The sequence below is a fragment of the Aulonocara sp. 'chitande type north' Nkhata Bay genome, linkage group LG8, assembly GCF_057382095.1.
Source record: "Aulonocara sp. 'chitande type north' Nkhata Bay isolate Kocher_YH1m ecotype deep benthic linkage group LG8, A_spYH_male_GT1.1, whole genome shotgun sequence".
Classification (NCBI taxonomy): Eukaryota; Metazoa; Chordata; class Actinopteri; order Cichliformes; family Cichlidae; genus Aulonocara; species Aulonocara sp. 'chitande type north' Nkhata Bay.
The window spans coordinates 22,420,893-22,443,984 of NC_141351.1; the positions used below are offsets into that span (position 1 = coordinate 22,420,893).

Below are 23,092 nucleotides of genomic sequence, written 5' to 3' on the forward strand. Positions count from 1 at the left end.
TCAGGTCCCACTACATGATAATAAGCTGATCCCTGGTAGACGTCATCAAAACAAGCATTAGTCATACACTGAAAAAAATATGTTGTTGGATTTACTTAATTCAATGGTGGACATTTGTTGCACACAGATGTTTTGCTTTGGCAGCAACTTAAACAATTGAGTTAAATTAACACAATTTATTCATGTTCAATAAACCTGTGCAATTTGTGTTGATAAAATGTGACTTAAACATGTTTTGATGAAGTAATTTGAGCTCTTGGAATATTTTAATCCTTCACAATTTTCTCACTTTATCCCAACACCATTCAATAACTTTTACCCAATACTACTTGGTCACTTAAATGCTACATGTTATCTTCAAATTACATTTTGCTATTATATTCTAGCATCAAATACACAATTTTCAAATGGAGGCCTTATAACAGATTGTATTGTTCTCTTCCAAGATGGTTGCTGGCATCCACCAGTAACCTTTCAAAACAAAATGTCTAATTTCACTGCATTGACAGTAGGTAAAGAATTAAACTGACATTACTCCTCCGCTGAATCTACATAAATCAACAGTTAAATAATGTCAGTTCTTCCGTGTTCTCTGGAATCAATCACAGCAAAGAAATTAGACTGTTTCTTTTGAAAAATGTTGGGAAAGAACAAATCAAAACATTCTATTTAAGGCCTCTGACGTCAAGATTCAGTTAAACAACAATTATAACTAAACAATTTGAGGTAATGTTAGTTTCCATTAACATTAAATTAGGTTACTGAATTGGCAAACACCTTCCTATTAACATTACCCATTTTACCCCAATAACTAAAGAAATTAGCACTTGCAGGTCAAAACCTTTATTCAAGAGATGCAAAAATAACATTGATACAGTGACTGTCAAAAATTACAGCACTGATCATACTGTGACATCTTGGTTCAAAACAGCACACTTAGAAATATTCAACGTTCTTTACTTCAACTGAATGAAACTGAAAATAACATTTCACACGACCCATATGGGATATTTAGACTGCATAACTGTTCATGCTACATCTCTTCATTAGTAAAAGAAAGAAAAAATACAAAGAGAAATTTAAAAATGCTGCCAAAATGCTGTACAGAGCAAAAGGAAAAACAAACAACAACAACAAAAACGACTCGTCCTCATGGCAGTTGCAGAGTATATAAAAATGAACCCTGCGATCTGTTCCTGGAATTGAGCTTCAAAAATGCAGCAGAACAAGTGTGAGATTTAAATGTCCTCTCACCTAGAGCTGATCAGCTTGCATGCATAACAGTGAGCTTCGTTGCAGGAGCAGTTTTGTCTTAGCTGTGAGTTTTTCTTGAGAGCTGAGTTGCATCCAACTCCATTACCACCCTTTGAATCACCTCAAAAGTGTAGCAGAGTTGTGATGGGTAACTCATATTGAAGGAATAAAAAAGGTCCAAACAGCATGGCTACTGCAAAGGTCACGTTATCCAGATCTTGAAGAACTACTATACCCTCGATGATGATGCCAACATCAGAAAAGTCATTGCCTGGTGCATCCTCTGGAGACAGATGTTCATTGTGGTTTTCTCAATCTGTGCAGTGGCCTCAGTCAAGTCCTGGTTAAACACAAAACATTTCTTTAAGATTCCTTTTTAAACTCATCTCTTTTGAATCTACCAGTTCTAATGTTAGAGTAATTTAAACCAATGCAAGCAACATAGTAAATAGCTATAGCCAAAGAGTTGCCTGCCATGCTGCCATTCATGGTCTAACAGAGTTTCTAAGACAGAGTGAAAAACATAATAATTTCAAATGCTTTACATTAGTTTTTGTTAGAAAGACACCGGCCCATCAGAAATCCAGGTTATGTCACTCAGAAGATGTTAGAATTTAGACTTTCAGCCCCACAATTTGGTTAGCTGTTGGTCTTTTTTTTTTTTTCAAACAAAAGCTAAATATTGGGGGGATTTTCCTTTGTTCACTAGAATGACAAATTTAAAGTTTTTTCACACTGATGTGACCCCTAATATAGGGGGGTGGGGCCTCAAGGGGGGGCGGCCGAGTTCACTACCAGGCCTCATGTGAACTTCAAATTATTAAAGAGGACTACTGGTCCTAACCAGTCCAATGAGGATCAAGTGGATAACTAAATGCATTTTTAAATGTTGCAAAGCCACAATCTACTCATAAAACACTCACCATGAACTCCTGCACCAAGATGTTGCAATTGTCTTTCACACAGATGCGGAGCACTTTGATGAGACTCCCTTCGAGCATTAATGTCATCCTAAAGTATTATAACAAAGAAAACAGAGATTTGTGAACTTTTCAGTAGCACAGAATAGGGCTGCTCAATTAATCGAATTTTAATCACGATTACGATCTGGGCTTTCAACGATCATTAAAAATGACTGAGCCGATTATTAGCCCCTCCCTCATTTATCCGCAACACCTTAAAGGCCGGTCCGTGAAAATATTGTCGGGCATAAACCGGTCCGTGGCGCAAAAAAGGTTGGAGACCGCTGATTAAGAGGACCCGAGGGAAGCTCGGAAAGCTAAGCAGAAGTTATTTGGAGAGGAGAGTGACTGCTGTTGGTTGAAAAGAGAGGTAAAAAAAAAAAAAAACTTCAGTGGTGTTGCACACTATTTTATATTATTTTTTAAAGTCATTGTTAACCCTTTAAAGCCGGTCAGAGCAGCACGCTCCGTGTTGTGTAACTATTTTTAAATCCCTGTAGAACCTGAACCGTGTAAGCTAGCGCAATAATTTGTTTTGCATATGAAACCGGAGGAGTTGTACTTACAACTTATGCCATCAGCTTGTCCTCGGTCACGGTTTCCTTCCACATATAGCTTTGCAAAAACTGCATAAAAAGCGCTTGCAGGAACAAAAACATAATATTCCAGAAACACGCTTTGCCGATCCATCAGCTGTTCGTAACACTTCCCACAGTGAAATGATGCACCTGCTGTTTTCTTTGCAAATTTGCATCATAGGATTGTTTTTTGTTTTTCCTGCAGTATATAAAAACTGTATCTCCAAAATAAAACTATGAAGACACTCAAAATAAATTTCCTGTTGTTGTAAACTATTTTTTGCAACTTTATTGTATTTAAAGTTTTGAGGGATAAACCTCTTAAATTTCTCCAAGTAGAAATATATGTAAACAAAACAAAAGCGATTTTCAATTTTTTTTGTAGTTTATTGCACTTTTTTGCAATTTATGTAGGGGAGACCGGGGATAGTTGTAACGTGGGTCAGTTGTAACACTTCCAATTTCTCCAATCAGGGCTAAGTTTCAAATGATGTGACTCATCCTGTGCATGCCCAATTCAGTTCTGCTATCACATGTGAAAAATCAGCACATTTTGTCAAACACAGACAATTTAACATGAAAAAAAGTGATTTGTATGCCAAAAAGTAAGTTTTTCTACTTTATTTCAATTTGTAATAGCATTATCTGCTTTGCAGTTAAACTCATCAAACTTAAATTATGTTATTTGTATGTCTATGGGGATATATTCTGTGTAGGTCTTTAGTGCTAATGTTTTAGCCGTTGGCTGTAATGTTAGCTAGTTCATGGCTATAGGAGTCTGGGTCAGTTGTAACAGCAACAGTCTGGGTTAGTTGTAACAATAATGCGGATGTTGCAACTTACCACACTATTACTTTAACTTATATTAAACAAGTTGGGGCAACGACATCAGCAGAGAGAGGTTCACTGGTCGCATTTCTATATGCGGTTAATGCCATTGGCAACACAATTCCTCCACTGTTTGTGTTCCCACACATACATTATGCAGACCACTGTGTCAGAGATGGACCAGTAGGAAGTACTGGTAGTGGAAATAAATCAGGATGGGGGCAAGAAACAGATTTCGTCATCTTTCTGAAGCACTTTGCAAACCACACCAAGGTAAGCCATGATAAAAAGTAATGGAATTGCGATGCTGGTGAACAACTACATTTTTTCAGCTTCATTGTTATGTTCAAAATTGGTGCAAGAGCTGTAGGTTATAATGCCCACTGAGCCAATGAGGCCAAACTCAAGGAAGACCAACCAAAATTAATGAAATATTCAGTTGCAGAAAATTCCATAATTTGTCTTTTTGGGGGGTTGGAATATGTTCAAAAGCTAGATTTCTGCATTCTGTCACACACACACATAATTACATAAATGGCTCTAAGTGCATTCATGTGTTGAATAAACAAAGATTACACGTTAATGTTTTGTTAGTACCCTTATTTCATTGTGTTACATTTTACCCCAGGATATGTTACAACTAACCCAGACTATGGGGTTAATTGTAACATTTCACTCTTCGTGTTTGAGACCATACCATGCAATGGGTAATTGTGCTGCAGAGAAAATAGCTGCACTATTTAATAGCAGAGACATGTAAATACTTTGCATTACATTTTGAATCCACTACCTTAAACGAGCTCCAATTTACAGACAGAAATGTCAAAAATGTTACAACTATCCCCGGTCTCCCCTAATTACTATGGACTTAATGCATACATATTATTAAAATATGGGCTATAACAGTTGTATTGATGTATAGCAACTTGAAATGCTCCCACAAATGGCACTACAACATGTAAAAAAAATAATATAAGCTCTGGTGGACTTGGTTCTATAGTAGGTCTTAAAGGGTTAAATAAATATCGTCAAATAATCGTGATCTCAATTTCAGTGAAAATAATCGTGATTATCATTTTTGCCATAATCGAGCAGCCCTAGCACAGAAGAAAATGATCCCAGACAAAAACTTAAACCAGTCAACATGCAACACCAGCATCTACAAAGAAATATCAAAAGTTCCTGTTTGACATCAACTTTATGGATATATAGTTTCCAGAACATTTTTTTTTTTTTAAAAAGATAAATTTTTCTCAGTGGGCCAGTAAATGCATAACGAAAATTATGGCATCCTTTCGGTGGAATCAGTACTCACGGGTAATAGTTGACTGTTTCAATGGATGCAGCATAAAAATCTTTTACTGACCTAATGCAATACATATACACTTTGTAGTTAAAGAATTTTAAAGTTCTTACTGTCATCATGGCAGCTACATCCTTTAGCTTTGTGCCCTGTTCCCCCGATCACTTTGCAAACACTTTCAGCAGACTGTCAGAGAGAAACTCAGCTCCGTCAGAAACCTTGACTGTAAAGGCATGGTTGGGATGCACTGGAATGCTGCATTTCATCTAAAATGACATAAAATTATTTTGAAATAACAGCAGGCACTGTGCTTGGTTAATCAGCAATGTTTTGTTGAATAAAAACTGTGTTTCCAGATCTTATGGGATTAAAAAAATCCAAAGATGTTTGTTTCTGATTTGCAACCCAAGAACCCACAAGTTACAACCTCATTTTAGTTCAAGTGTGCATTAATGTGAGTCCAGTAATCACCTTTCTGACAATACATACAGGTTAAACCTATGGCAGATTTTGGATTTCTCAGTTGTATTAATAGGGTGGTCTATTTGAGTATGCATGCACCTAATAACTATAAAAAACCTATTATAATTAAGTTACAGAAACCTTAAGCGAAAATAGAATATACTTTCTTACCATAACACCTTGAACCCACAATCCATCAGCTGACTCCTGGTGAAATGCAGAATAGAGGTCATCTCTCAATGTGCAGCAAAAAAACAAAAAAAAACAAACGGACAGCAGGTGAGGGCAGGAGGGGTAGGGATGTAAGCTAGCATAATGCCACTGATGATATTAGCTTAAGCTGTTCAATATCCAAAATCTCACTAACACCACGGTGCAGTAAATACACAATGTAACTGAAGAGTCAGTTGGCAAATCTATTCACACAGAAAACCAAATTATGTTGAGAGTGCCTCGTAATTAGGTTTAATGTGATATTACGGCTCTTGTGCCAAAGACAAATTCAAATGAAAAAGCGCCAATTCTTTGACAACAGATAAAACAGCAAATCAGCTAACGGCTCTTTTTTAGCATGTTACATGGCGGCACTCTAGACGTTTAACTACATTTGGCTGAAATATGGTAAACATTAATTCAAAAAATCAAGACATACCAAAAAACGTAGAGTTGGCTGCTCGACTTGACTGAGATGGATGCATTTTTTTAAACCACGATCCAAAGCCCGCGAGATGAAATCACGCGTGGTTTCACGAGATTTAACGTTGCTATCTTATTGACTTACTTCACCTGAACATGATATGAACAATTTAATACACCCTTTCTGCATATCATGTAGTTTTTACACTATATAGTTACATTTATCTTTAAAACATGAGGCAATTGTGTTAAATACATGCAAGATGCTTACATAAATCCAAGAGATGGCCAGTCCCTTTTTTTCAGTGTATTGTTGTCAAGTGGCAGGTTGTTTATTGCACCATATCAGCTTCATTTGTGCTCTAACAAGATTTGATCTTGCTTCATTTTAAGGTATTTCGAGCAGCTGTGATAGATGAATCTGTGAGTTTATGCCTTGCATTGGAATACTTTGGAAATGATTAGCACTTTTCCTGTAAGACTTTAAAACTTGCCAGTCAGAGGAAGATTTGCTGTCCTTGAAAATGTTTCATTTGAAAGGGAGAGTACAAGAAGCCAACCACATATTTCTGCTATGAACAAGCAAAGAGTAAAAAACCTTTTCTGTATTTTCATGCATTATTTGGTCAATTTCATGTATGCTCGTGTTTTGTATTTCACTTCAGGCTAATGTCAAAACCAGGATTTCTAAAGGCTGCAGTCAGTGATGTGTCTAATCATCCTCATTCGAAGCACACCCGAGGGACGCTTGATTTGCACTTCTATTCCCTGATGATTTTGTGCATTTTATTTCAAGGGACACGTTTAAGCTTTGCAGCAGTAACCTGTGAAATTTCTTCCATTTTTTCCCCAAAGTAACGCGCATGCGTTATTGTTTTGCATGCAATGCAATTTCCTGTTGTCTCATCCATGAGAATCAGACAGTCGTGTGAGAACGGCGACATATTTACTGTTTTTGATGTGATGGTTAGATTTGGGTAGCCCTCTTTCCTCTGCTTCAGTCATTTAAAGAATAACATATTTGTTCAAGTATTACTCCAGTAAGGTTCAATTTCGACTTAGTTTAGATGTCTTTGTTGTTTTTGATCTGTCAGTCAGCTTCATTAACATAGTTGAGATATATACATGTTCAGTAAAAATCATCCCATATATGTGAAATATGTTTTTAACATGCATAAAGATATGCGACACAAATTGCGCAGATATAGGTCGTGCACATTTAAGTGCGTTACTTCTCCAAACAAAAGACACGAACGTCACCTGATTTCAAAAAGAAATGTGACTTGGGACACCTGACTCTCACATGAGAGGCAAGCAAACACAAGAACACAGAAAAATAATCATGTCTTGTGTTGACTCAGCAGAATAAAAATGAGCATTGAAAAAAAAATGAAGGTGCAAAGAATAAGAAACTGAATTATTTTGCCATTTTAAACTGGTTCTAGTCCAATTTTGTATGTTTAAGAAACATCCAGCATATTTTAAGACATAAAAGATTCAAATCGATTCATCAAAATTAATCAGAATGCAATTAAGTGTCTGAAGGTTTTAATTTCCTGGGGCGGGAAGAAAAAATAAAATGTATTAGTGCTGACATATCCATCTGCTCTTTAGTGCAGACCCTTGGTTAATCTTTACTCTGTGACACACCATTTTACTCTTTAAGCCAACTTTCTTCTGACTGGCTAACTCTCACAAACAGAAGGTTTTGACAACAGGTGGATGAGGCAGATGCGTCTGCCCGAGATGTTCGTTTTCGGGGTTCCGGCTGTTTTTTGACATCAACCAAGACTTAAACAAAACTGAAACTGTGCAAAAAGCTTGTTTAGCTCTGTCTGCAGCCTGAAATTTTGACTGTCAGGATTACTTCTAGACAGAACATGTTAGAAGGAATTTTTCTACAACAGCATCATTATAAAGTTATATAATTTGGCTCACTGACACAGGATTTTGCATCACACTTTACAAAAAACGATCCAATTTTTCAGTGGGAAAATGTGGGGGAAAAGAGAGCAATGTTATTGGATCAATACTGGGGATGAGCATATCCTGGCATCTGAACTGGTCCTGGGAGGGAAAACGTAGAGTGAGAACATCAATGGTTGTTTGACTGTGGCTTATCACTGCCAATACAAATGGCAAGAGAAGCATTTTATGAACCTGTGAGAGATCGGAAAAACCTCGTTCCAGAGAATAAATGTCATTTTATTTTGCTGTCGCTTGTGACTACAGGCTTGTTTAAAATTGGCCCTCGAGACACAACTATTGGAACGTGCTTAACTGGTCAGGGGGCTTATGGGAGTAGTTGTTGACTACCCCCAGTACTTTTCCGCTCTCCGTCAGTCTACATTCCTGCCAGTAGTCAGCTCCTATTCCCCACTGTCAACAAACAGCTGGGCATATCAGCCATAAATATCTGTGCATTCTGTCAGTGCCATATTGGTGGAAGGGTGAGCAACTGGATGACAACAACAACTCCAGTGGAAATTTCCCCTCTCACTGTAGGGCAGGGGTGAGCTGTCGAGGGCTCATTAGGCAGACGTGGATTTAAATGCAAATAATTACACTTTCCTGCTAAAAAACTGACCCTGAATAAAGTTTAAGTTATCTCCATTGTAACACATTCATGATCACAACCTGTAAAAGACCAGGTTTTTAATAATTAATCAATCCCATTGCATTTTTACAGTCTGTCTGACTAGTGTAATCATTACAACATTCACACTGTATTTAGTCCCTATTCAGAACACAAAGGATAATGGGAGTGCTACGTGAATACAGATTAAAGATATTCTACTAATCAAGTCTATGAAAGGAGCTTCTGCATGGCCATTATAATCATTTTAAAGGAAGTGCCGTCAGTGAACGATGAAGTAAGTAGAGAGGGAAGTGCAAATGAAAGACATAACCAGAGGCCTGCTGTGGACAATCTTTCAAAGGTTATAGCTTTGAGATCAAAGTCTCACCATTATTTAAACTAAATTCTGAGCTTCAGGATCTTCTTTTGCGCAATCTGGTCTAAATATTAGACTCTTACTCAAAACTGGGACCATAACTATGTTTTAAAATGTCTTTTTACTTCAAATTTAAACAGAAATGTAAATGCAGAGCAAAACCACGAGAGCTAATTACACCAATTTGTTGGCTTTAACCCTGTAACACCAAGTGAATCCTATTAGTTTTTGTGGCCTTTACATCATCACTGTGATTTTTCCCCCCGAAAAACTTGATGTATACAATGTGACACATGAAGCGCTACCATGAGCAATAATTTCACAGTGCAGAGAAAATTTGACAAATGAAAACTCATATAGACATAATTTGCCAGAAGGTTCAATAAACACTCACGTTTTGAGAATTTTTTTTTAAAATTGATTTTAGATTTCAGAAACTGCTGCCACCTAAGTCTGCTCTAAAGTAAGAAATGAGTGGCCTTTGGTGCCTCCTGCCCTAATTTGAGCCCAGAGCAAGCACTCCCACCAGTGCTCTTCCAGGTTATTCCATCCTTCTTCCTCTCCATCATTTAAATTGGCCAGCCATCTCCCTGGATATTATTCCCAGGTTATCTTCTTCTGAAGGTAACACAATCATCCTCACCATTACCAATAACGTTTTAAAGCCGGCAGTCTTATCTAATCGTTCTTCCTCCAAGAAAAGGTCCGTGTCGTGGTTTTCATCTTTGCGGTCTCCCAAAAGATGCATTCTCCAAACCTGTGTGCCCAGTTTGCATCATGTTTTTCTTTTTTCTACAGAATGCTGCAAAATCCAATCAGAAACTGAAGGATTTCTGTGTGCATGTTTATGTTTTGATTTCCTAGACCCAGTCTTGTTGGAGTTATCAGTTCACTAGCTGGGCCCACGTCCTCATTTTAGGTTCGACAGCGTTTTAGTAGGTTAAGGTGAATGGCTTGGAAATGAATTCAGCTGCGGTTTGGGGAAGGCCTCGAAGGAGACTGGTGGCAGCTCCCAGGCCTGGCAGATCTCCATGTACTAAATAGAAGTGAAGAAGTTAAAGAATTGAAAAGGGGAGGAAGGGTAGGAAACGAGAATGAACAGCTTGTAAAGGGGAGAACATATATAGATAAGAACTGGAAGGAGCGTGTTTGGAGGCGTGGTCCTGCTCCTGAAATTCCAATACTTTATCTCCAATTAATCTGGACTGAATATGACCACAGCTCTATTTTTCTCTTTTAACCCCCCCTGTCTGTACCTTTTACACTGTACCTGTGAGTATCAATCATAACCGTTCCCAAAGCAAGAGGATGAGGGGACTATGTCATTAATGCGTGCACTGTGGCTGTGAGGGTGTTACAGAAGTGTGACCAATGAATATCAATCTCCTGCCCTGTGTGCACCAGAGCATCTGGTTCTCAACTTAGAACCAAAAACTGAATTCAAGGAATGTGACAAAAGGCCTGCGGTGCTGTCTTGGCCTTAATGTCAAGCAGACCTACTGGGACAATGGATGTATTACAAACATCCTTACAGGTCAGAGATGTTTCGACCTATACAGTATTAGGCAAGTGGATTTATTGAAGTGGCTGGTCAGTGTAAGAGCTATATATTACATGAACAGTATCAAGAAGCATACTATTTATTTTATGAAATATGCACACACAGGGAGAGAATAATCTTTGCACTCTCTACCTTTGAGTCACTAATACTACTGTAATCGGCTGCATACTGCCAGATTCAACCAAGCAAATGCAGCTTCTCTGATGAAATGTGACCTGGAAGCTTTCTTCTTGTGCCCATCTTCACTGACGTAAAATGTGTAGGAAGAAACAGAAATCATGCAAACAATTATTAAAAGGCACTTCCCCACAAAGGTAACAAGGAGTCAGATCTCTGCCTCAAATAATTCCTGCTTTTAAAAACCAGAGTTGGATACATTAGCGCACAATTGAAGAACCTGTATATAGTCAATACATATAAATATCTATAATTGAGATCAGGTTTTCCAGAGTTTTCCAGAGCTTCTTGGAAAAACCTTACCCAGATGAAAAAGCTCTCAGTGTGATTGTCAATCAAAACACATCCACATGCTACATTAGAGCTACAATTGTCTCCTCTCAGTGTTTGCTCTTGTGTGCCTGCTCGAGTTACTGCAGAAGCATGAACCGGGATAATTGTGTAATCAAATTCTCCGAAGATGCAGCTATCTTGGGCTTAATGCACAAGAATAGCGCCCTATCAGTATAAGGAGAGAGTTGTGAAATGGTGTGATAAGAACCCTCTCACACAACATTAAAAAAACACATGAAAGACAGCTTTTTGATCCCAGAAGCCCAAGCCTGTGGGGATCCATCAAGAATCCATCACTCACATCTATTCCTGCAAGAAACTTAGGCAATACAGCATCCTGGGAGAATGTCAGAAAAGGTTTTACGAAACAGTGCTGACCTGAAGAGAGAGCAGCATGAGATTCAGAATTTCAGCTGGAGCTTTTTTAGCCATCCTGCATGAAATGCTAAGCAACAGCGTGCAGGCATGAGTAGGCTGTGTATTGACATGCAGATTAGCTAATCTGTCAATTTGAGTCATTAAAGAGCAGACATCTTTCTAACTGCATCTTCAAGGTAGGCTTCAAGATGGTCTTTTCTTTATTTTGTGTGAATGTAAAACATTGTGACATAACCACAGACTTGAGAAAATGTGATAGATATTTTATTGTTTTCTTATCACCCCATTTCCAAATATGTTAGTGTTTCATGAGAGGAGTCACTATAACAAGGGTGAGAGAGAGGGAAAAAAAGAGTTGCAGGAGGTAGATTCAGAAATAATGTGAAGATTCTGTTTAAAAGGTTTAGCTTAGACAGATAAGACCCTACGTTTATGAAAAACCGAAGACAAAAGAGAGATGACAGCAAACTCTAAATGAAGGCTGAAAGGAAGGAGATTTAATTAAAGCTTTTTTCTCCCTGTAAAAAAAAAACAAAAACCTACACTTGCTAGAAGAAGAAGACCATAGACACTCAACACTACTGAAGCTTGCCCACTGGGGCTGGTCAGCTCCTTTCCCAAGCTTTCATACCCAGTGCTGATTGCTGAGTGGAGTCAGCTGTGCACTGGCTTTGCAGGGAAAAGGGGTGACAGAGTCAGTGGAAAGGACACGCCTCCATCACAAAACACGGTAGGTGTGCTAGCACCATAACAGTCAGATTACTGTAAAATGTAAATGCATACACAGCAATGATTTGCAAATCACTCAAAGCATACTAGATGGTCTCAAAACCCACAAATCAATTACTGAAACTATGAAATTTCACCTGTGAGGCTGAACCTTCAGAAGTAAAGATTGCAAAGTGTTCATCGTTCTGCATGGACAAAGAGTTCACAAGCAAAAGCTAGATAAGGTGAACTTGGGAATTTCATCATCTGTGTCTACATAATATTAAAAGATTCAGAGAATCCACAGAAACCTCTGAAAGGATGAAAACCAATACTGAATAGCAATGATCTTCATTGAGTACAGATGTGGTTCTGTAGTGGGAATCACTGTATGGGCTCAGGAACACTTGTGGAAACTACTGTCACTGAACACAGTTAGCATCCAAGTAAAAAAAAATCCATGAACTGCTTTTTGTCTGAGAGATCTGAGTCTGATGTGCTGTTTGGAAATCGGGGACGTCCTACCCTTCAGGCTGAAGAGGAAAGACCTCACAGAACATGTTGTGAGTGCAAAGACTGGGCGCATTGTCTGTGATAGTAATGAAGTGGCATTAGTGCACACAGCATAGGTAACCACCACACCACAAAATTCTGGGCGGCATGGTGGTGCAGTGGTTGGCAGGTCCTGCACTTCTCTGTGGCTTCCTCCCACATTCCAAAGACACAAATGTCCACTGAACATGAACGTGGGTGTGAATGATTGAGTCTTTATGTGTACCTAGCCTCCCACCCTATGACAGCTGGGATAGGCTCCAGCCCCACTCCAAACATGAACTGGATAAAAAGGAGTGAGGGAGGGCTGGATACAGATTTTGGAGTAATATATTCAACTATGAAAACAATGTATTATTTTGCTCAAGGACTATTTCATGGAGATAAAGCCAAACTACATTCCTTAAACATTACAGGGTGAAAAAGTGCTTATTTAGCCTGCCTGCAGTCCAATCCTGCCACTCACTGAAATCATGCCACACATTATGAAATATTTTGTTTCAAAATATGACACAGGAGGCCTTTAACTGTGATGAAAACTTATATCAAGTAATAATAGGAAACAGTGTCTTTCAAAAGTCCAATAATGTTCCAAGTTCACAAACTCTTACACAGGGGATCGTTAAAAGACGAGGTGATGCAACGCGGTGGTAAACTTGCTCTGCTGCAACTTTGAAATGTTTTTCAGGTATCAAATTCAACGTGAGCACAAAAATCATGTCATTTGTTAGTTTCAACATCTGACACATTGTCTTTGCAACATTTTCAGTTAGTATATCTTTGCATTCTATGATTATTTACATTTTTACACAGGACTAGCCAATAACATAAAAACCTAAGCCTGCAAAGCAAATACACCATCAATTTTTAAGTGGACCACGACGCGTTTTGTGCACTGAAAGACAATTTTATAAAAGATTTACTGCTGGAAGTCCCAAATAAGACGTGCAAATGAAACAGCACTTTCTCCTTCTTGGCAGAGGTTATGCCCATTTCAGAAGTGGGACACTGACCCAAATGATCTATATGAGGGTCAAAGATGTAAAAGACGCAGCAATCAGACAGAGACCTGGATTTGAAATTGTGTTTCCAGTGCCTGACACTTCATCTAGCTTAGTTGGCACCAGTGCCAGTTCAAGCAGCGTTTTTTTCTTCACAGCTCTGAAAACAGAAGGTGTGAATAATTTTCATGTATAGAGGATGTAGCCATTGCAGGAGCCATGTGGCTTTAAATGTAAGCTGTTGAATTGTTTGCAAAAAAAAAAAAAAAAGCATGCGCTATAAATAACACTTCAGTCCCGTTATGTGCTGCTTTTATCTCATTCCCTTCTGCTGTTTGGGGACTCTGTAAGGACTTAATGCGTCTGGACTACAGGGTCGAAGTGTTATAACGTTCGTGTTTGCCTCAGTTTGCTGTCAGATTCTTAGCTCTCCCTCTAAAATGCAGGGTGACTCAGGCAGGAGACATAGATGTTCTCGTTAAAAGGAGAAACTAACGCTGCTATTCCCGCGACATCATCATCCCACACTAGTGGAGCTCCACGGTGCGCGATGTGATGCTCAGTCCTGCACAGTAGCAGCTACAGGAGACGTGCTTATCCCTGCCACAGGCGCACAGGAGCACGGGAGGAGGAGGACTACAGGAGCGGCCAGCGGGTTTTTCCCGGGCACCGGACACACCGTGAAACAGGACGCTTTTCCAGGGGGTGCTGTCCCCCCGCTTCCCACTCTCTCCAGCGATGGCATCCACGGATCGATCAACGGGAGCGCGTGAGTTTTTCTTCTTTTATGCAAACCGTGCAAAGGCTTTCATGTGACGGACATAGTGTGTGTGCGTGTGTGTGTGTGTGTGCTGGAGATAGAGAGCAAACTGCATGTCTAACACCACAGCCATGTTTTGGTCATCGCACTGATCGCCTCGTGTAAAAAAGAAAAAAGAAAAACGGGGATTTAAGATTTTATTCTTCTTTTTTTTTTTAAATACAGCATACAACTGTGTTTATTTATTATACGCTCAATTTATTTGCCTACAGCTGATGCGTAGCTCTCCTTAAAGGAGACGCGTGTGCTCGCTTCTCTGGCAACATCAGCACCACAAAGAGCGATGCCCCTGGCCGCAGGCAAGCTTCAACTTCGGCTCCGTGCTCCGCGCTCAACGCGGTCAGCAAAGTGTAGACTACATCTGTTGGCTAGTGGTTGTCAAATCTGCTTTTCTCACTCTATATTGCTACTTAGGAGAGTTATGGAAAACAGTAAATTCTGCACAGCCTTCTATATATTTTCACTGCAGGCATAACTATCCTCTTAAAACCCTGCGAGAATATTTGGGAATTTCAGACATTTTCAGACTGAAAATATGCAAGCTGTTCTCGCAAAGCCACGCTTTCTTTCTCTTTTCTGTTGGTGCTGAAGGGGGATGTGTGCTCACTGGATTGTAGAAGCAGTCTGTGGAGCATTTCTGGCTGTGAAATACAAACAGTGCGCATCGGCTAAGTAAAGACAAATGAGAGAAGGAGGTGAAAAGGAAAACAAAGACTTGCCCTTTTCTCGTGGAATAGAAACACTTGCGTATGGATGTAGCTGTTCTTCGTGGTTCGTTAATGTGTTCGAGAAAAATGGAAAAGTCACGGAAAAACAGCCACGGGTTAAGAAAAATCTCACAGCAGAACTTCACCCATGTATTCGCCTCTCCAAACAGAATTTGACTGTAATAGTAAGCTAGAGTGTGAACTGGGGAAAAAAATCTATCAAGTTTCATGCTGATGTCTCCAAAATAAATGTGTCTGTTTAACTGCAAAGCACACTCATCACTGAAGTAAACCGTCAGTAACTCAGTATCACATTTTTTGTCTATTTTGTAGATAGAAAAGAATTTGACCCATTGCTGATGCTTAAGCCGGTGGTTCACCAAACCGAAAGGGCTTAAAATTTGAATCTGAAGCAAAGTAATGGACAAGCTAGCTGACCAGGATCCGTCCAGCCTGGTATATAGACACAGATACTTGTGTTTAAGCTGCATCTCCTGGTTGTATGAATGTGGGTTGATGTGACTCCTGCACATGAGATGGAAATGGCACAGTGGAAACCAAGAAAATGGAGATTTGTAAGAGGTGTTTAATTAAAGTTGGAGAAAATGCTGTTCTAACCAAGAGCTTTTGGTGTATAAATCACACCAAAGCATGAAGTGAAAAATGAAGGAATGTGATACTTGAACAGGATCCAAGACTTGACTCTTAGGTGTGTGTTTGTGCCTCCAAATCTACCCCCTGACGTGGAATTCATGGTTTTGCATTTTTGTTTGTTTGTGTAGCTATTCAGCTGGCCTGAGTAAAAGTTTATGGATATGCAACCGTTGCAGACATGCTTGCACGGAGCCCAAAAAGCCCTCGAAAAATAAAACAACCAAGAAAAGGAGAAAAAATCTCTTAGCCTGATGGAGATCATGGGCACCCCTGGTGACAGTACAAAGATGCAGCATGTAGACAGCAGAAAAGCACCGTGTCCTCTGTGCAGGGTCAATGCACGAAATAATTTTTGCTTAGGTCCTTGTGGTTTGTTTTTGGTGTGTTTGTTAGCAAATTTACTCAAAGTTTTTTGTATGGATTTGTATGAAAAGTTTACCCCGGGTGTGATTTGGTTGAGCTTCACAGTGATTAACTTTTGAGGTCAAGATCATCAAAGCCTGATTTTTATTTTTATTTTTTATTACTTTTACTATCCAAAAGTTAAAATGTCTGGTTATTATCCAATTAGGTCAAATCTCAAATTTTTAACTTACAAACTCAAACTTCTGAGAAAATAGCTACAATTGAGGAAGACAACTTGGAACTTCAATTTAATAACCCCAAATTTTGACGTATGGGTGCCAAAAACAACCCAGATCTCTGTAACAACAAACTTTGTTAAGGATTTTTTTTTAACATCGAAAGATCGGAAAAAATTGCTAAATCTCCCATCATGTACTCACAATTCCATATTAAACTATAACGGCTTGATATTCCCACGAAAATGTTACAGACTAACTAAGAGTAACACAGCATGCTGCTCATCATTATTCATTCAGGATGTGTTTAGATTAAATTATATTGTAGTTTGAAGTCGTTTGTCTTTCTTTTATGACAAACACAAAATGTTTTTGCATAGAGTGAATATTTAAAGGATTCTCTCAAGAGTGGGCAGGGACATCGTGCTGAAAGGCAGTCGGGATTGTCTTCACGGGCCTCATAGCGTGTACACAGGTGCACAAGGAGGAAAGCGAACATTTGAGCATGAAGGAGGAGTGCCTAGACCATGAAAACCTTGAATATCTAATCACTCTTTTGGGACTAACATCCCTGATCCGAGTCATTATTTCACATGTTCATATAGCCTTAATAATTAGCACCATGCGCAATCTGTCAGTCACTGTCAGTGCCTCTGCAGTGGCCTGTAAGAGGGGTCAAGAGGTTACATTAAGAACGCTTAACTTTAAGCTTCCCATCCATCTACAGAGCCAGATCTTACCGGTCTCCAGACTTCAGTTGATTAGCACCACTTCAGCTTTCATCCCACCCTTCTTGTCAGTTCCCAGGGGGTCGCCTTTGAGGGAGCTAATTTAAGTAAGTGAATCATAACTTTACCTGCTAATCACCAATCACATAACCACTGTACTGCTGTATCGTCCCTCATGGGTCCGGGCTTGTTTTGCTGTTTTTCTGCCCTCGTTAATCATGTTTTTTTCCCTCCACGCTTTAAATTGGATCGCAGCGAGCTCCTCCATGCTTGAAGCTGTTGTATAATGTACTTTGTTATTTGCTGATGAGTGCTGTTGATGCTGTTTTTTTGGAAACATGATGCGCTGTGAAGTGAGGTTAGAGTATGCCAGTGAGTTTACTCTCATGAGGAAATGGCCTCTCAGACAGATTTTGTTTAGAAAATTATTAGATTTATACCGAGGACACCGTCTACACCTAATATTACATATTTTATTTTGGGGTTTGTTGTGTTTTATTTGATTGTATTTAGACACACTTGAGGGGAAAGTGTGCATCCCCAGCTCTGGGATTGAGCTTTCATTGTGTGAGACACACCGTCAAGTGTTTATATCATTTTTTAATAATACAAAGTCTTTTTTAGGGGCGGCTGTTTGGTGCCGGCCGACTTTGAGACTTGCTCTATGAGTAACTCCTGTAATGTGTTTAAAGACAGTGTTTGTGTGTATTTGTGTGTGTGTGGAAGGAGTGGTTACTGACGCAATCACACTGAGAACATTGGCACCTTTCATTGCACAGAGGAAGTGTTTTTCTGTGCTGAATGAATTAACGTGCCGAAGCAAATGAGAATCACAGCTGAAACAGTTGCCGTTTGCACGACTCGTTCAGGGTGCAAAATCTGAAAAATCACATCCTTTGCAATACGCAGAATCTTAAGAGCAGATTTGCTCTGCAGGTCTAACATTTAACCCTTCTGGAAAAGAAATGCTTTTCAAATCGTTGCCTCAGTTTTGCAAAATAGAGAAACGCAGTCGATTATTAGGTCTGCTCAGCTCTGTGAGTGGCACATTTCGGGCTCTGCTAATCACTGATGTTTTTTTTCCTGCAAAGTGCGCATTAAGATTCTGACATGCAAACATAAATCTGCTTTTCTGTTATCATTAGAAGAATTTCTCATCCAGACACGATTCATAATTAAATTATGCAAAGCTAAAAGCTGCCACTCACATAAATGAATAAAATCAATGCAACTTTTATATTACACAACACTACACACACACACTCACACACTATATTATAGATGGACGCCCACATGACAAATAATGTAATTTGGTTGCTACAAGTTTATAAATGTAATGCTTGTAATGTAGTCTCATGCTGTTGGCCTGAATGAAAGATAAGGCGTGGGGAACAGAAGTCTGATTGACTCAAGTATTTCTGCTTCAAACTCCAAGTGAACTTAGTCATGCAACACATCATTTGGAAGCACAAAGGGATTTTTAGAGGGTTTCTCACATATGAAGTAGTACCCTTTAAGACCTGAAAAGGAGATATTGTGTAAGGTCAGTGGAGCTCCAATTATAGGGGTAGCTCCTTTGCAGAAATCACGACATAAAAATACACAAAGCTTGTGCAGAGCACTTTTAGGTAGGAAGTATTTTCTTTCTATTGTCTATTTAAGGTACATATCCTTATTTCCCAATGGGTCACCACAGTGGAGGGGACAAAACCCTCCTGTTTATACTAGGTACCACCACTAGGGGTAGGTTATTCGGCGTGTGAGGCAACTGTGCTAACCAACTAGCTAAGACTACAGGTCAAATTGTCATGGTCCTGGGTCATTTTGACCCAGTGTTCTTAGTTTTTCTGTAGTTTTGTATTTTGTTTCTTATGTCCATTGGATTGTTTGGTTTGGTATTTGGATTCCCCCTGTGTCCATGTTTTTATTGTGGTGTTTGCTCTGGTACCGTGTTCCCATCCTATGTGTTCTGTGTTCTCCTCATCCCCTCGTATTCATCCTTCTTCTCTGCCTCTCTCTCTGCCTCTCTCTCTCCGTGCTCATCTCTGTGTACTGTGTTGTGTTTAAGGTCCACATCTTGGTGTCAGTATCGTCAGTTTCGTGTCCTCCCTGCTCGGCCATGAGTAATTGTCTTCAGCTGTGTTCCCCGTGTGTTCCCACTTCCCTCGTTACCTTCTGTGTATTTATGTCAGAGTGTCCCTTTGTTCTGTGTTGCGTCGTCCCTCTAGGTTGTGTGCATTTTCCGTGTCTTCCCAGCGCCTCAGCTTTTAGTTGCTCCCAGTATAGTTTTATATGACTTATGTTCCTGTTAATAAAGACCGGCCTTTGAGTTCATCCCCGTGTGTCTAGAGCCGTGCATTTGGGTCCTCTCTTGCCTTCACACAGCCGCCGCATGACACAAATAATGCATTCTCACCAGGGAATTTACATAATCACGTTGCGTCAGATGCTATTTGTGTTTCATCATTATGCATGAGGTATTTTATGGTATTTTATTTTAGAGACTTACAAAATCAACTTCAGGAGGCTGGAGAGGTGCTGGTGACATAAGGTTATCTGCTATGAGACTGTGGTTCACATTTCCTTTGGACCATTATGTTTTGGACTTATTATCTGGGTTAGGTTCAGGCACTAGTGGCTCAGTCACAGCAGAGCACGGCAACCTCTTTGTGACTAGAAAAAAATCAGCAGTTCCCCGACATTTGTGTTGAGTTTTTTGCTGTTGCTGGTTTAGACTGAGGGTGTTGCAACCACTGAGCGACTGTTTTCGATCACACAATGGCTAAATACATTGCAACCTCTCTTAGACAGATTGGCAAAGCATTGCAAATAACTGGAGATTTGCAACACATTGAAATCAATGCTAAAGACCGCAACTCAGGGCATCTCTTTGCAACCAGTGATTCCACTCAGCTGCTTGTATTCTGCCTATATTCCTACATAAAAACAAGGTTGCTGAGCACCTGTGTCATTTCGCAGTTAGATTGCTGCCCTGAAAGAACTAGGTGAGTTTTTGTGGAAGATTTTTGAATTTCTGTTTCAAATCTGGCAGAACTTGAATTCAAACTGGCAACAGATTCACGACAGATGGCAACAGATTCCTGATTTTTGCCAATTTATGACAGTTAATCTCAAAGAGATTGAACGTAATGGCCATCTTGACCCCTTTCAATTACAACCTGATAGCAGACTGATAGGTGACCTACTCTTATTGATGTTTTATTGCAATCGTGACGCATCACAGTTGCTTTAAAGACAGCAGCTGACTACATGTGTTGACAGATCTGATCTCTCTCTCCAAAGAAACCATTTCAAAGGCAGTGATTAGGTCATGTCATGGTCTGCAACCACTGTTATATTGTAAAACCTGCTTGTCTAACACTATGTAAACACTTTGGGTGAAAACACACCCCATTGAAAAAACGTTAGGAGTTACAATCCCGCTTTGCCGATGCTGTAACCTGCTGTGTGCCACCAAAGAACTCCTTGTGTTTAACTAAGAGTTGCAATGCAGAGTTATACAATTGGTGGGTATAGAATACTTCCTTTGTGAAACTACTCAAGACAAGGTTTGTGTGTGTGTTTTTTCTTTTTTGAGTGCTGTGTTGGTTAACAGCAGGACACAAAAGAGAGCTATGAGTTCATTTGTATTGGCAGATGATCTTGGCTAGCTGTCCGTGGCTGCAGACTGAAGACAGTAGTTGGAGATGGCTGGAGAGCAGGACAAGCAGGTTTAATGCACAGTGAGCTGAGCCCAGGTAACTGAAATGAACCAAAGTACACGAAGAATACAAAACTAGGAACAAAAGCTGGCTCTAGCGTAAGTACATGAGAGACTAAAGGATCTGACAGCCAGTGAAATGAAGAGCTGGGGTATGTATGCAGCTGTGTCCTAAAAGAAGCCAATAGAGCTTAATGTTAGAACATTATGAATACAAAGTGTTCTCTAGTGTTAAAGTCATAGGCGGCATTGAGGTTTTTTAGTTCTTTAACAACTTCTAGCTCCTGACAGACAAGAGTAATAATTAACACCAACAGTTCTTGTCATTAAACACAAACATGTACAGTTTGGGTTTTTTAACATATGATTAACGCTGCTATTTTTATTGTGAGGATAGTTGGATGAGTCATTTTATTGTTCTATATAAATCTGTGTTGTTTTTCTTCCCTGAACCTTGCCGCCCTGCTGGACTGAATCTGGGAGCTGTCAGCACGTTAAGAGTGACAACGCTGAGCAGTACACACTGTCTTCTTCGTACAAAGCATAACTGTCGTTATCGTCTTCTGCAAACGAGATCTTTCAAAAGGCAGTTCTGACATGATAATGCATTGAAATAGTCAAAAACATGCAGAAAGATTGAAGCCATTCAAGCAAATAAAGGACAGAACATAACACAAAGGACAGAAAGTCGTGTTCTTTAAAAAAAAAGAAAGAAAAGTTGGCAAAAATTCGACTAAAGCAAGTATGCAGGATTTTTTTAATGTCGTAAAGACCTTGGCCTCTCCAGCTTTCTGCTCTGTGAGTGACAAGCTGCTTGTGTTTAACTGCTGTGCTCTTTAGACTGGCTTCAAAAGCAGGATTTAATTTAAGACACTGCATGCGTTATTTCCTCTCATAGCTGAGTGTTCACTGTATATCAGCTGCATCAGGACGGCACAAACTGTTATTGCACGTCTGTCTTCTTCGTCGTGACGCTTGCACAGCCTGCGTTGGCTTATTGCAGCTTCGACGATAGCGTTAATGATGTTCTCACCTCAGGGGATGTCACGGGGAGATGGGATTAACGACAACGAATAATTTTCTAATGAATTAGAATTAATTTGAGTGTCAGGTCAAAATGATGACGTAGAATTGATGTAAATGGATTGCATCACAGCTCAGAGGTCTGCTGGGATAATAAAGTGTTTATTATCCACTAAATGAGGCGGTTATTTCCAAAATTTATTGGCCTTTGCTGTCATCTTGAATTAAGTCTTTGATCGATTCTTAATTTAAAAATATTGATTATTGCAGCTTTCTCTAGCTTTATTAAAACCATTCTGTTCCACACTGTTAATACGTATTTGATCAAACTCAGGCCTCACTTACAGCCCAACATTTAATAAAAAGGAAATTGTGGATTTATGTCAATGTATTTCATTAGTTAAATTATAGGGGTTTAGTTTTATGGATGGCATTGTTAGATTAACAGTAACTCTCAACGAGGTTATTTGGCAAGAGATACGACATTGCTGCAAAATGAGGCACAAACAGTCACGGTGCACGGCATGCAAAAGTCTTGAGCCTTCCCATTTCTTTATAGTTTCTTTATAGTGGTTTATAAATTCAATTCAATTCAATTTATTTATAATGTGCCAAATGACAACAACAGTCACGTCAAGGCCCTTTATATTGTATGGTAGAACCTGCAATAATGCATACAGTGAAAAACTATCATATGATTCCTATGAGCAAGGGAGGACAAACTCCCTTTTAAGAGGAAGAAACCTCCAGCAGAACCAGGCTCAGGGAGGGGCGGGGCCATCTGCTGCGACCGGTTGGGGTGAGAGAAGGAAGACAGGATAGATCCCAATACCTATAAATTATTCAAGCATAAAAATGGCAAAGGGATGAATTGTGTTATGTCTACACATAACTGACAACTTGGCAAGAACCTAGCAACCTGTCAAAATAACACACAGTTTGTTCCCATTTCTTTAGCTAAATCTATTTAAAAAATGCAAAACATAACAGTTTGACAGGCATAAGATACTCAAAATAATCAAAATACAGGCGTCAACAATGTCACCATTAAGCTTTTTTGTTGCTAGGAAGAAATTTTTTTTTAAATTGTTTATTTTTTTTTACAGACAATGGTGCACATAGAAGTTGCAATTAATAATCCACTTTGTTCACTCAGCACCCTGATGATGCT

The 23,092-nt window shown here is 39.3% G+C and overlaps 1 protein-coding gene and 1 long non-coding RNA gene across 3 annotated transcripts in view; one reads left to right on the forward strand and one right to left on the reverse strand.

The window, feature by feature from the left end:
* Positions 1 to 827: 827 nt before the first annotated feature.
* On the reverse strand, positions 828 to 6,325 carry LOC147323755 (uncharacterized). 2 transcript variants are annotated; one of them, XR_015130784.1, is made up of 5 exons: positions 6,040 to 6,093; positions 5,559 to 5,622; positions 5,039 to 5,191; positions 2,178 to 2,265; positions 828 to 1,594 (listed from the first exon to the last, which is right to left on the reverse strand). It is a non-coding gene; the product is annotated as an uncharacterized LOC147323755 (long non-coding RNA). The 2 variants fall into 2 exon arrangements; XR_015130783.1 differs by having other exon boundaries at positions 5,559 to 6,325.
* Positions 6,326 to 13,988: 7,663 nt separating this feature from the next.
* tbkbp1 (TBK1 binding protein 1) overlaps positions 13,989 to 23,092 on the forward strand; it is a 79,864-nt gene continuing 70,760 nt past the window's right edge. The window contains exon 1 of the mRNA XM_086304304.1: positions 13,989 to 14,456. The gene's annotated coding sequence lies outside the window, so the exon portion shown is untranslated. The remainder of the gene's footprint in view (positions 14,457 to 23,092) is intronic.